The sequence below is a fragment of the Metopolophium dirhodum genome, chromosome 8, assembly GCF_019925205.1.
Source record: "Metopolophium dirhodum isolate CAU chromosome 8, ASM1992520v1, whole genome shotgun sequence".
Taxonomy (NCBI): domain Eukaryota; kingdom Metazoa; phylum Arthropoda; class Insecta; order Hemiptera; family Aphididae; genus Metopolophium; species Metopolophium dirhodum.
In genome coordinates this window covers 9,656,935-9,670,231 of record NC_083567.1, presented here as the reverse complement: position 1 = coordinate 9,670,231, position 13,297 = coordinate 9,656,935, and the positions used below count along the sequence as shown (strand labels likewise).

The 13,297-nt window shown below is 30.3% G+C and overlaps 1 long non-coding RNA gene across 1 annotated transcript in view; it reads right to left on the bottom strand.

The window, feature by feature from the left end:
* Positions 1-5,205: 5,205 nt before the first annotated feature.
* Positions 5,206-13,297, bottom strand: part of LOC132950149 (uncharacterized) — a 123,838-nt gene continuing 115,746 nt past the window's right edge. Inside the window, exons 3-4 of the long non-coding RNA XR_009665186.1 lie at positions 5,527-5,652; positions 5,206-5,430 (exon numbers count right to left, since the gene is read on the bottom strand). This is a non-coding gene — a long non-coding RNA (uncharacterized LOC132950149). The remainder of the gene's footprint in view (positions 5,431-5,526; positions 5,653-13,297) is intronic.

Below are 13,297 nucleotides of genomic sequence, written 5' to 3'. Positions count from 1 at the left end.
TGCTACACGTGGGTCAAAGATGGAAAACAAATAGTGCGCTGACATCCCAACCGACAACAAGTTTACACGAGTGAGCTGGGTATGGCTCCATCATAGATAATAAAGATTTAATTGTATTTAACATAGGCGTGGACTATCCATATCTTTATTATTAGGGCTCGGATTTATATGTAAATACATATTTTCTCTGCGACATGATAAACTAATTTCGGCAAGTGATAAATTTGTTTCACAAGATTTTTGATAAAACGAGCTATATTTGATTTTACATATGTTTACATATTTTGTCATAAATACATGTTATTACATATTTCACAACTATTCAATTTGTTCTCACATATTTAGACAATTATACTGTTTAATGTCTTTTCTTCAGAGTTCAGAATTATTGAAAGGTTATCATGACTATATATTATATCGACAAACTTTTGAATTCGAAAATTTTAAAGTGCATGTTATTATTATAACTGTAATCAAGATAATAAGATAACTAAATAAATAAATAATTTTTATTACATTTTATTTTATTATTAATTATTATAAACATTTTACTACAAAATCGGCGATCTTTTGAATTCGAAAATTTGAAAATGAATGTTATTAATTGTAATCAAAATATTAAGGTAAATATACATTTTTTATGTCATTCTATTATACCTATAATTAATTATTATTATAATTTTTTTTTTTTTTTTATAATACATATCTTGAATTCTTTAGCAAATATTTATGTACATGTTTTTGTTGTATAAATACATGCTTTGGTTATATAAATACATATAAATCCGAGCCCTATTTATTATCTATGGGCTTCATCCATAGCTTGGATTAAGGTGTCAACAATCAAAGGATCAACTTGATAATCAAACACTTAAGTTCGGCAACCTGCAACTCAGGATCTTTTTATTCAAAGCGTCCTAATGAGTCATAAGAAGGTTAGTTAGGTAAACCTATGGTTAGTTGAAGCCAAATAGTCAATAGGGCCTTTGCAATTCAAGATCTTTACCTACGTATTCGGCATTGTTAACATAACTATTCTACCTTTACACTTTTTCTTCCCCCGTCTCTCACAGCTATATACAGGTTCAGCCACTCTCATTCCACACCTCCATATGATCGGTATTCTGTCTATCCATCTCTTCTTCAGTCTTCTCGTCCATCATTTCTCCCCTAAAATAACTTCTATAGCGACTCTCACTATCTCTTATCATACAGTGACCGAACCACCTAAACCTATTCTCTCTTGTTTTCACTACAATATGTACACTACCCTACACTACCCTTAATTAATTAATTCCTTATTCTATCCTCTTTTGTACCTTAACACCTTACTTATTATTCTCATATCTGCTACTCTCACTCCACTTACCTACCCTAACCTTACATTTCTTTTTCATCATTCCCTTTCATACACCAAACATTCTGAAATCCTGTTGACCCATTTCCTTATCTTCGCCATATCACACACTTCCTAATTCCTATTCACTCAGTCTTTAGTTACCTACAAGTCATCGTACTTGATTATCGGTGAAAATATTTAAATATCATTGACCGAATTCCCTACTCGAAAGAATTGCTTAAAAAAATATCATACCTCACCAATTTTCTAATTTTGAACACGACTTTATTGATAGCCCGAATAGTGTTATACCAGTATAGTTACAATACAAATATTGAAAATTTTCGGGCAATACATCCCCTGATCAATTAACTATAATAAATAAAACCTACTGAGAAATAAGAAAAAAAATATAAAAACAAACTTACGCATAAACATCGACTCTTCCAGTGAAACCTAGTTGTACTGCAGCACAGGCTAAAGTCGAAGAAACAGCTATCTTCATCCGTCTACGTCTCGCTCCATCTCCATCTCTCTTTAATTGAAACTTATCTAGTATACAATACTAGTATCTTTATGATCTGTAATATATAATGGTGTTCGATGAAAAAGATTGAAATAAGATAAAAATACATATTTTTTTGGTTTTGAATATGAAAGCTGTGAGACATTCTATAATGCATTCTGCTGCCGGTGGCCCTAGACACTGTAGACACTGTTGGGGAAATTATATTTCTTTAGTAATTAAATTACGATACGAATTATAAGTTACGTAGGTACTTGTCCAATACTCGACTACCAGAATTTAAATTAAAAAATGTGATATACCTAGGTAACATATCGATCGATTCTAAAACAGAAACTTAACCTAGGTACAAATAATATCACAATATCAAATAGTGAAATGTGAAAATTTGAAGAAAATTTCCTATAGGCATATCCCGTAAAACCTCAAAATAAAACGTACGTTTGAGGTGTTCTCTTAAAACCCAAATATTTAATGCCCGTATCCCGTATGCATAGAAAATGTATGTTTCACATTTAACGAAAACTAAAACTATCGTGACGGAAATGAATTACGAAGAACGTATAAAACAAAAATAATCATCACCAAGTGATAGGTATAATCTGCTATGTACTTACAAATCATATTAAATAACATTAATCATTATGTATTTTCTTATTTTGTTTGGTAGGTATAAAAACCTACCTTCCTATTTATAAAAGCATTACCTAATCATTGATTTAAAATTTTAAAAATTATTCTACTATAAAAATAAATTAACAGTTGTAGGCAAAGTATTATAATTTAAGGTATTTTTCATAATATCCTAATTTTTGTACACCTATAACAACTGGATTTTAAAAACTACTCTACGTCTAGCGGGTATATAAGTTTGTCTGACAATAAATATTTACATTAGGTCTACCGCGTCAACAGAGTAGTAGGACAAAACTTACGTAATTATTTATTCTTCAGGCGAAACGCGTTCCCTTCGAGTGTATAATATTGTCTAGTGTCAGAGCTGTGCATCTCCGCCAAGGAAAATGCAGCGCGCGTCTTCATATCTCCGATCCAAAAGTTCAGTCTGGAAGTATTGAGATTAATGACATTTATAAAAATAGGCACCTAGTTTAATAACCAGAATGGAACGAAATATGTGAGTACGTATTGGAATCGCTGTTCGTCTCAGACGATTGTCATTTGCCATAGATTATTTATAATTATAACCTCACCGTCCTAATCGTGGAAAATATATATATGGTCCTAACCGATGGATGATGGATATTTTTACATTATCTTCAAAAAAACATTTATTTGTTTCTACTAGACGCAAATGCGGTAAATTGAATTCAAATTTATAATATAGATAACGGTTTTTTTACTTGGTAACCATTTATTTATTACTTGGTTTATAAACAAATTCTAATTGATATAAAATAGTAATTATATAAAAATAGTTTTATTGATCCCAATATTTAAAAATAATGTTTCAAATAAAATAATAAAAAAAATTTAAGAAATACCTATTAATTAATATGTATTACCTAAATAACAAAATAACTAAATAAATTTGTGTTTTTTTTAAACATTTTCACGTCCCCCCCCCCCCCCCCCCCCCCCCTTACGAAATTGTGTCACTCCTCCTTAGAGTGGTGCGCCCCTTAGGTTAAGAGCCCTTGAAATAGTGCATGTTAAAAAATCAGCCATATCCTCCCCCCCACCCATTGACAAAATCATTTGACTCATTTAGCTACTTTATGAATTAAGAACGATACATTGAACGTACAAAACTGTACCTACCTACATAATAGTTATCAACCTATTAACCCATCAATAATATTATATTTTTTATTGTGTACACTAATCGATTGGTATATACAAAATAACGTTAAGTTATAAATAGGAATCACTAAATTTAATAGTTACCTATAACTTATAACGTTGTATTTGGAAAAAAAATTACCAGTTATTAATTAAAATTGTATCTTATGACTATTATCAGTTATAAGTCATAACATATATTTCTATAAATTAAACCAAAATATTTATATATTTATATTAAGTACCCTTTATAGGTATGCACCTATTAATTATAATTATTCTACAAACAGGGACTGGAAAAAACGACGACGGCGTTTATATCTCACGTATTTTAAACAATTTTTAGTCCAGAACTAAAATATGCGCCTACAATACTTGGACAGCACATTTTTCGTGACATTAAATATTTGTTTTAAGTCTTAAAAGTAAATTTAAGCCCCAAAAGAATATAAAAACAAACTTACTTTAATTATCGACTCCTTCGGCGGAATCCGTGACGTGTGTGAACTGCGACGCCCATGAGGAAACGCTCCAGAATACAGCCAGAACTTAGAATATTGTGAATTATGAAAAATAAAATTATACGAAACGCAGTAAGTTTTTTGCTTATTGAAATGTTAGCATTTTTAATCGACTGTGTCTTCTGCAACGACTTTGAGATTTGCCATAGATTAAATAAATAAATGATAGATATTATACTAGGTACGTCAATATGATGAATCCACGGATATAATATAATGCAACTTTTTATATCAAAGAGTTCTGTGTCTATGTATTATTTAAATTATTATTTTCGTTTATCAATTTAATTATTGATTAAGGTGGTGGATAGATATCAGTAGCACAAGAATATTTTTATAAGAGCCTATTGTATTTTATGAATTATTAAATAAAAATGTGATTACTGGATTTTAGAGTTAACATAAAGCCATAAACGTATAAAACAAATGACCGTAGGTACAAATAGGTTAATCAATTTAATAATTATTTTGTAGTTAAAAATTTATAAAATCTTCAACTTTTGTAGCTAAGGATTAAAAATTTAAAACAAGGTTCCACGTAAATAGGTTATATATAAATTACTTTATTCACTATAATATCATCAAATATACTTGGTAATATCATAGGCTGACGGACCGTTTTCGCTCAGAAACGTTTTTCTTAAACAATGATATTATATCATTGAATTCAAATTTAACACCATCCATTACAGTGACCCACTTGTAACCTACTGTACAGCAGAGCGACATCCACTTACCCACCTTTTTTTAATTGACCTCCCTTTTTATTTAATTCCTGATAAACGAGTTTTGGATAAGTACCTACCTACATAATAGCTAGGTACCTGTCCTACCTATATTAATTAAAAACTATTTTTAACACGACGTATTTACTTATTATTTTTGTCTTTTAGTTTATCTAATTTTGTATGATTAAAATATGTTTCCTTTATACCCAAATAATTTTTAAGTACCTACAAATAATATAGAACTCAATTTTATTTTAACAATAAATACTTTTATTAATGCAGTGTTGACTTTGTAGATGGGTAGTAATAAATTAACTGTACATTCAGGATTACATGCATTCAGGTGAATAATTATAAGATTGCAATGCTAGATGTAAGATGTAAGATGTAAGATGTATTGTTGATTCATCAATACGATGCTGGGTGGACTTGAGGACTTCCCATGTTCAGCGACCGGCGTCGACCCGTTTTGTGGCACAGCGGAAACTTCGTACAGCTGACTGTTCGACAAAGACACTGTAATATTATTTGAAAAATATTATTTCTACTTAATCGTAATAACTGGGTATAATGAGTTTAATATTATATTATATCACAATAAATATTAAGTACCTATATTATTAGCTTCTAATAATTGGGACGTCATTTTTGTAGATATTGATCCGGACAAAATGATGCTGGCCCAGCGCTATGCCACGGTTAGGTACAATAGCCCCTAAAATGCTGTTACACCTCAACCTTAATAAAAAACAAAGAATGATTAAAAAATGGCAACGGAATTGGCCTACAAATCTGAAAATAAGTTTATGGACAGATAACTTCTCAACGTAATATTATGACCGATCCAATAATAACTTTCCATAGGTACATCAGACCTATGTGCGACGGCTGCTCACCAACGTACCGACATCCACCAGATAACTTTGGTAAGTTTTCAAACTATACCGCTCATTCTTGCGGAATGCCAAAGAAAATTAATTTATTAGATAAATATTATACTATAACGATTTTTAAATATAGACGTTTTCAACTCACAGTTATGCAGATGGATGTCGGCTGGTTTGGGAGCGACGTCTGATACGCCATTGTTCTAATGAATTCAAACATAAATAATATATTATTATAATATTTTTATATGTATATAGGTACGGTTAGGTATATTAAATTAATTAAGTAGGTACTATATTAATATAGTCTATTAATTATTTTTTTACTATGCTTTTATTGTATTAAAATATACACAATGACTTATAACTTACATTATTGGACCGGACATACAGCAACGTCGAGTTGAAATACCTGTCCATAAACACATTTTCATCAGCAAAATATAATAAAAATATAAAGTAAAGAAATGCATAAAGAAAAAACTGTATTTATTCATACAATTTTGAAATCAAAAACATTAGAACAAGATAATGCTTTCTTGATAAATTAAAAATATTTGAAGATTTTATTTGTCATACGTTTACATGGAAATAGTAAAATTCTATTAAACCTATTAGGTACGTAAACAACATTTATTAATATGACAAATATTTAAAATTTCAAAAAAGGGGGACCATCGTGTTAATACCCCTCACTTTGTATTTTGGATAGTGCTGGGAGTTTTTGTGCAAAAACGTTGGGACCTGGTGCACATTTCTGCACAAACGATGCACAAACCTTTGGCACATTAAAAATATCAATTTTCCAAAAAGAGGGTGTCTCGTTTCAATGGCCCCCCCACTTTGTTTTTTGGATAGCGCTGGGAGTTTTTGTGCACAAACGTTGGGACCTGGTGCACATTTCTGCACAAACGATGCACAAACGTTTGGCACATTCAAAAATCCAAATATTCAATGTGGGGGGGGGGGCTACCGTTTCAATGCCCCCCCCATTTTGTTTTAGGGATAGAGCTTTCAGTTTTTATGCACAAACGATTGGACTTGGTGCACATTTCTGCACAAACGATGCACAAACGTTTGGCGTGGTCAGAAGTTCAAATTTCGAAAGTGGGGGGGCCATTGAAATGGACCTGGTAAAACTTAATAAATAAAAACATGAAAAATCGACTGAAGTGAGTTTTTGAAATGATCACCGTGTGTGTATAAAATATAGGTAAGACTTGTAGGATTTACACAAAATTTGATTCAATGCAGTTAAAATGAATGTCTTATCAACTGAAGCTTTTAGATAATATGGCAAATTTTGTACAATTGGTGCTGTTTTTGACATTTTTTTTTTTATTAATGCTATACAGGCCTTTTGCTCGCTCCCACCAAACTTCTCCACACATTTCGCCATTTCGGTCCATTACATCCTTCGATCGCTTTTTTTGGTATCTGAAATATCCTTCTTTACTCTATCTAACCGTCGCTGGCGAGGTCTTCCCATTGGTCGCTTTTTTGTTGGGTTTCAGATCAGAACATTTCGTATAACACTTTCACTAGCCCACCAAACGAAGACCGTTTTTCATCTACACATGAGAAATAAAAACTATAATAGTTAGCAGTTTTGACAGTCATTGGCGTCCCCACGAATTTTCAGAGGGAGGGGAGATGTTATTACTTATAATACATTTAAACCAATTGTGGTGGTAATATCAATGACACAAATATTGGGAATTATAGGACGACTGGGTGGGATGTAACCCTTAACCTCCTCCCTGTGCATGACATTGTAAGCAGTATACTGGTGTAGAGGTGAACTAAAAAAAAAAATGAATGACTATTATAATTCAGTTTTTTAGAAAACAAGAGGTAGGCCAATCTATATTTACTTCATAGGTACCTATCTAAAAAAATTCTGTCACAAACATTATAGAAAATTATTAAAAGCACAATTTGTCAACAATTTAAGTTATTATATATTTTAATTTATTTAATTGTTCATCAAGAATGTTATCACTGTGTTAATGAAGAATGGTGTATTAGAATAATTATGCGCAATTGACTTTGTGTAACTTTACGATTAATGAATAATTCATCAAAGTTCATGACAAAACATTTTAGACATTCACATGTTTTATGTATACACCTAACTTACAACGATCGCATTTTAAAATATGTCTTCAGTTCTTCAGTTCTTCAGTTCAGAAAAGTTGCAAAATCCACATGCCAGGTATCAATTTACTTTTCTGGTATACTACTACAAATTTGGTAATTTATAATTTTTTATTTAAATACAAAACATGTTTCAATAATACATATATGACCTCTTACGCAGTTTATCTCAATTGTGTATCTTATTTTTATAAAAATCGTTACATTCGTAGTTACAATTTACACATTTATAAATGATTTAAAATCTAACCTGCATTGGATGGGTTTGATTTAGAATCGTTGTTATTTTTCTCCCTTTTTTGAAGCTCCTGTATACAGATACTAGTATATGATAAACATAGTTTTAAGAAAAATAATATATTTAGTTAGTATAATAGAACAAATGTAATAACCCAATGACTCATGTTGCCAAGGGTCTTTTAAATAAATAATAAAAAAAAGACAAATGTATAATTTGAATAAAACCAAATTAAATGTTGAACAATAATGACATTAAATTAAAGACATTTTTCTTTACTGTGACGAGTTTTTTACGATATTCAGCAAAACGAGGACAGTTGCTATCTATTTTTTCAGTGTTTGAGCAATTGTTTGGTTTATTATCTCTCGTCACTTCTAAAAAATATATTTCATCATTTTTACTTCCAAATATTTCAAAGCTACCTGTTATCTTATACATATAAGTATATACTGTATACTTATAGCGGTACTAGCTTGAGATGGGTCAAACTGTTTAAAGTTCGAAAAATCTAACAGAACTTAGACGTTCATTGTTTGGTTCAAAAGTTAGGTAATTCGAACCTTGTTTTAAAAAAACCGAACCCAACAGAACTCAAATGAAAAGTTTAAAATTCAATAATTAATCAAAAAAAAAAATGAACGAATTCCAAAAAAAAGATTAGAACAAGTCATACGTTTCAAACAAAAAATGTTTTATATTTTATATTTAGGTTTGACATGAAATTAAAAAGTTTAGGTTCATATCGGATGTTGAACATAATATCGTTCGGTCTGAGTTCGACATAACTGAATTACAATAAAAAATAATAAAATAAAAATAGGTTATAAAAAATAACATAATTGTTCAGTTCGACATTAGATTAAAAAGTTCGGTTTGACTAAATATTAAAAGGTTCGCTTTAATATCATATTTCTGAGTTCAACCCGCCTCTAACTTATGTTTATGTTTTCTAATTCGATCTTTTATTGACTTCAATGAAATTAAAATATTTCTCTTTCGTACTAAACATTCATTAAGTTAAATTTTGAAGTACTTACTGCTAAATTATGACAATACGATATAATAAAATAGTTGGATGTGTATAAATATACCGAGTAATGGTAAAAATAGGAATATTACTATCGGAAATATTTATTTTTTTGCAACATCACACAACATGTTCTCTCTGGTAACGTAATAGACACTAATAATTATATGTGTTTGATCTGTTTAGTTTTTGCACGCGTACATTTTTTTTTGCGCTTTTCGAATTTCTTTACAAATAAATCCACAATCCCTATACGTAAGTATTGTCATAGTTACCACCGAAATTGTATTATTTTACGAAAAATATTATTACATAAAGATTAAAGGTTAGTTGTGGAAGTTAAATTGATCGGATATTAATATTATGGCATCACGCAGAAGAAAGGTCTTTTTACTGTAAATGTCAACCACCGAAAAGCATTTTGGAGGAGGGTAGTAACACTAGTAACCCCTTTATAATTTTGTCCGTACATACAGAATGATTCACAAAGCGTGTTTTCTTTCAATAATAAATTTATTCAAACTCTGATTTTTGGAATTTTGAAATATAGTTAAAGACCACATTTTCAAATTCTTGAGAGTTTTTGTACTAAGGAGTGTCTTGTGATGCAAACTTTTGTTTTTCAAATGAGAACCCCCCCCCTCATTTACCTGTTCAGTGTTGATATACTAAGAATAATAATCCTTAAAAGTAGTTTGTAATAAACATAAAGTAGACCTAATAATATTCGATCAAGTATTAATTATTATGCTTACACCATTTTTACAAGTTAAAATTGTCTATAGATTAATACCATTTAAAAATAAATGTTTAAATTTCCATAGTCCTCATATCTTCCAAACACATGATTAATTATTAATTATCATTAATTACCTACTATTGCCTACATATTATTATCCTTAGTACACGCTAAAGTAAAATATTGTACCTATATGTTTGATATATTATTTACTAAAAACCGTAATGTAAATCTGTGCATTTTTGATATCCGAACATTTTTCAGGAGCATTATATATAATGGTTTTTTAGCGTTTCACCAATATTCATTGTTTTACCTACAACTATTATTAATTATTATACATAACATAAACACGAACATGACGTGTATTATGATTTATGAGTAGGTATACAATATTGTTGTTGACGCTGGTTCGATTCCGGTCACGGGTGGAATTTTTCTTCGGGCAGTCACGGTGTCAGGAAAGAGAGGCCGCCATCCCCCACCCTGGCACGGCAGATATACTTACGAGCGCCAACTTCAAAATTCTGTCAAACACAAAAACGTGTTCCTCCAACCGTTCCCTACCGTACCAAAAAACCCTACAGTACCACCCTACAGCTAATGGCCTCGGTTGCCGGGTTTAAGACCAAAAAAAAAAAAATAAAAATATTGTCGTTATAATATACATTTTGCAATAATACATATTGATTTACAGCAGGGGATAAAACCAAATAAATAAATTTATATTATATGTATACCTATTGTATTCGTTTGAGAAGTCCACATATTAATTAAAGTACGTAGAGGTATCTAACATAAATGAAAAACTTGTAAATAATTATTTTAAGTTTATTTTTAATAATTGTTGGTTTGTAATTCAATGACTTATACAATATACACCATTTAAATGTACCAAGCAGACAGCAGTGGTTGTAGTGTGGAGATGGGATACCATCACTCCAATTATTTTTGGTATAATATCTCATACTTCTTAGATTTTGTAAGTTAGTTGTTTTCATAATTTGTAGCTTTTTCGGACGACGTCGACCAATTTCTTTATGAAAATATTTTTTAATTTTAACTTTTGATGCGTGGAATTTTTAAATTTTTGTATGATTATAATAAAATCGAAAAAAAACAATTTAAATAATAACTTTCAAAATAGATAATATTATGTAGTAGTAATAATTCAATTTTGCGATTTCTATTGGAAATTGTTATTATTTGATACTTTGATTTAAGCGCGTCTGTTGACCCCACAAAAACATTATTTATATGTTAATTCCCTATGATAAATCGGCAGTTTTAGAGTAAACATTGTGCTCTTTCTCGTCATCGTTGACGCTGCAGTTTGATGAGTGACGTCTTTGACTCTTGCATGATTTTAATAAAATAAAAAAAAAACAATTTAAATAATAGGTTTTAAAATAGATAGTTATCGTTCGATTTAAACGCGTTTATCGACCCCTCAAAAACATTATTTATAGGTTGATCAACATTATCTATGATAAATCGGCGGTTTTCCAGTAATCACTGAGCTCTCTCTCTCTCTCTCTCTCTCTCGGCATCAATGAAGCTGCAGCGAGCAGGGGATAACTCCTCTTGTCCCCCTCACGCATCATCGTGCTATATAATATAGAATCGTTAGTGCACGGCCGAGCGCCTAGCCTATCCCCGTCCGCCGTACCGCATTTAACACAGCACGCCACTTCCATTTTACCTCCACTCGTCCTCGAAATTTACCCCGTAAAAGTTTTTGGGTAGTTGATGGCCATTTTTCAAACGCAATCTGCTGTCTTTGCAAGCACGCGCCATCTGTTTCGGTTTCAATACGTATATATTACATTTATATATATATACGCGGATCGTATCGCATTAAGCCTGGCACTTCAACATCCGCGGTGCTGCGTATATTTTCGCGACCACACTTGAAAATTATTATTTTCATTTTAAAACATTATTTTGGGGTTTATTATTATTATTATTATTTTTTTTTTGGCGTAATATTATAATATTCTATGATGTAATATTATACTTACGAAATTATTCTACGCGTTGTGACATAGCGTTATATTATTATGAGTCTAGTGCAGATGACTTGTAGCATTTGCATATTTGTTTTGCACGGTCACAAAAATAGAAGAGTACGAAACTAATACGTTTCATGCTTTCACAAAGCTAGTTTTTAAATTTTATTTTGCATATTAATGCATATTTTGAGTTTTTTTGGTTTTTAGGGCATATTTATTTATACGTTTTATACTTTTTGTAAGTATATTTTAACTTAGCTAATAATTTTATCAATTTTTACTGCACTGACGTTTTTATTTTAAATAATGCAAACATAAATATTTAATATTAAAAATTTTTATCGAATAATATGGTTTGAGGGCTCACGTTTTTCCTAGAAACGCTTGGAAATAGATAAGGCGATAAGATTAATTTGCCGTATATTAATTTTATTAATAGATAGATAACCGTTTACAATGATGTGATGTCATATTATTGCCAGCATTAAATTTTATTTTTAAAATGCATACCTATTTTGGGTATAAATGCATATTTTGGGTATTCAAATGCATATTTGGTGAATTTTTATGGCTACGAGTCCTCTCCCTTAAATTTATGACGTATGACCCATATTTTTTTTTTTAAAATATTCTATTGATCATTCGCAAAAAGAAACAATAGTAAATTTTAATATTTTATTTTAATTTAAATGATTATTTATATTTTATTTTAAATTAAATGATTATTTATATTTTAAATATTATATATTGCAATTTACAAATGATTTGAATTATTGGTAAAGGTTGTGGTATTTGAGTGTCTGAATCTCTCATAATCTGAAAAACAAACAAAGCTGTTTGGTTTACAGCCTGTCGAATGCTGATATTCATAAATCTTGATGAATTATTTTGTGATCCTTGATTTTTTGAGTTGAAGATGTCTTAAATATCCTAAATATTATGCTCAAAAGTGTACAAAATCCTAAAATATATGGCCTATAAAGGCTAAAATTATAAAATATTTCAAAATAAGCGAAATAAAATGTTGTACTTAGTAAATGAGTACTAGTAAATGAGTGGGCGCGCGTAAAAAAAAAATATGTCATAGCGGCGCTTCAAAAGACATCGGTGAAAATGGATTCAATTATACGCGAGCTGCAGTCAAAAGTACAAAATGAAAATATAAGGTAGGTAACGAAGTTTAATATATTATATACCTCGAAATATATCTGTATAGGAGGGATAAGGGGTGATGTGCTCAACGATGGGAGGAATGGACCCCCCCCCATTGAAAATACAGCTTAAAAATTTGGTAGAAACTACTGGCGTCCCATTATACTG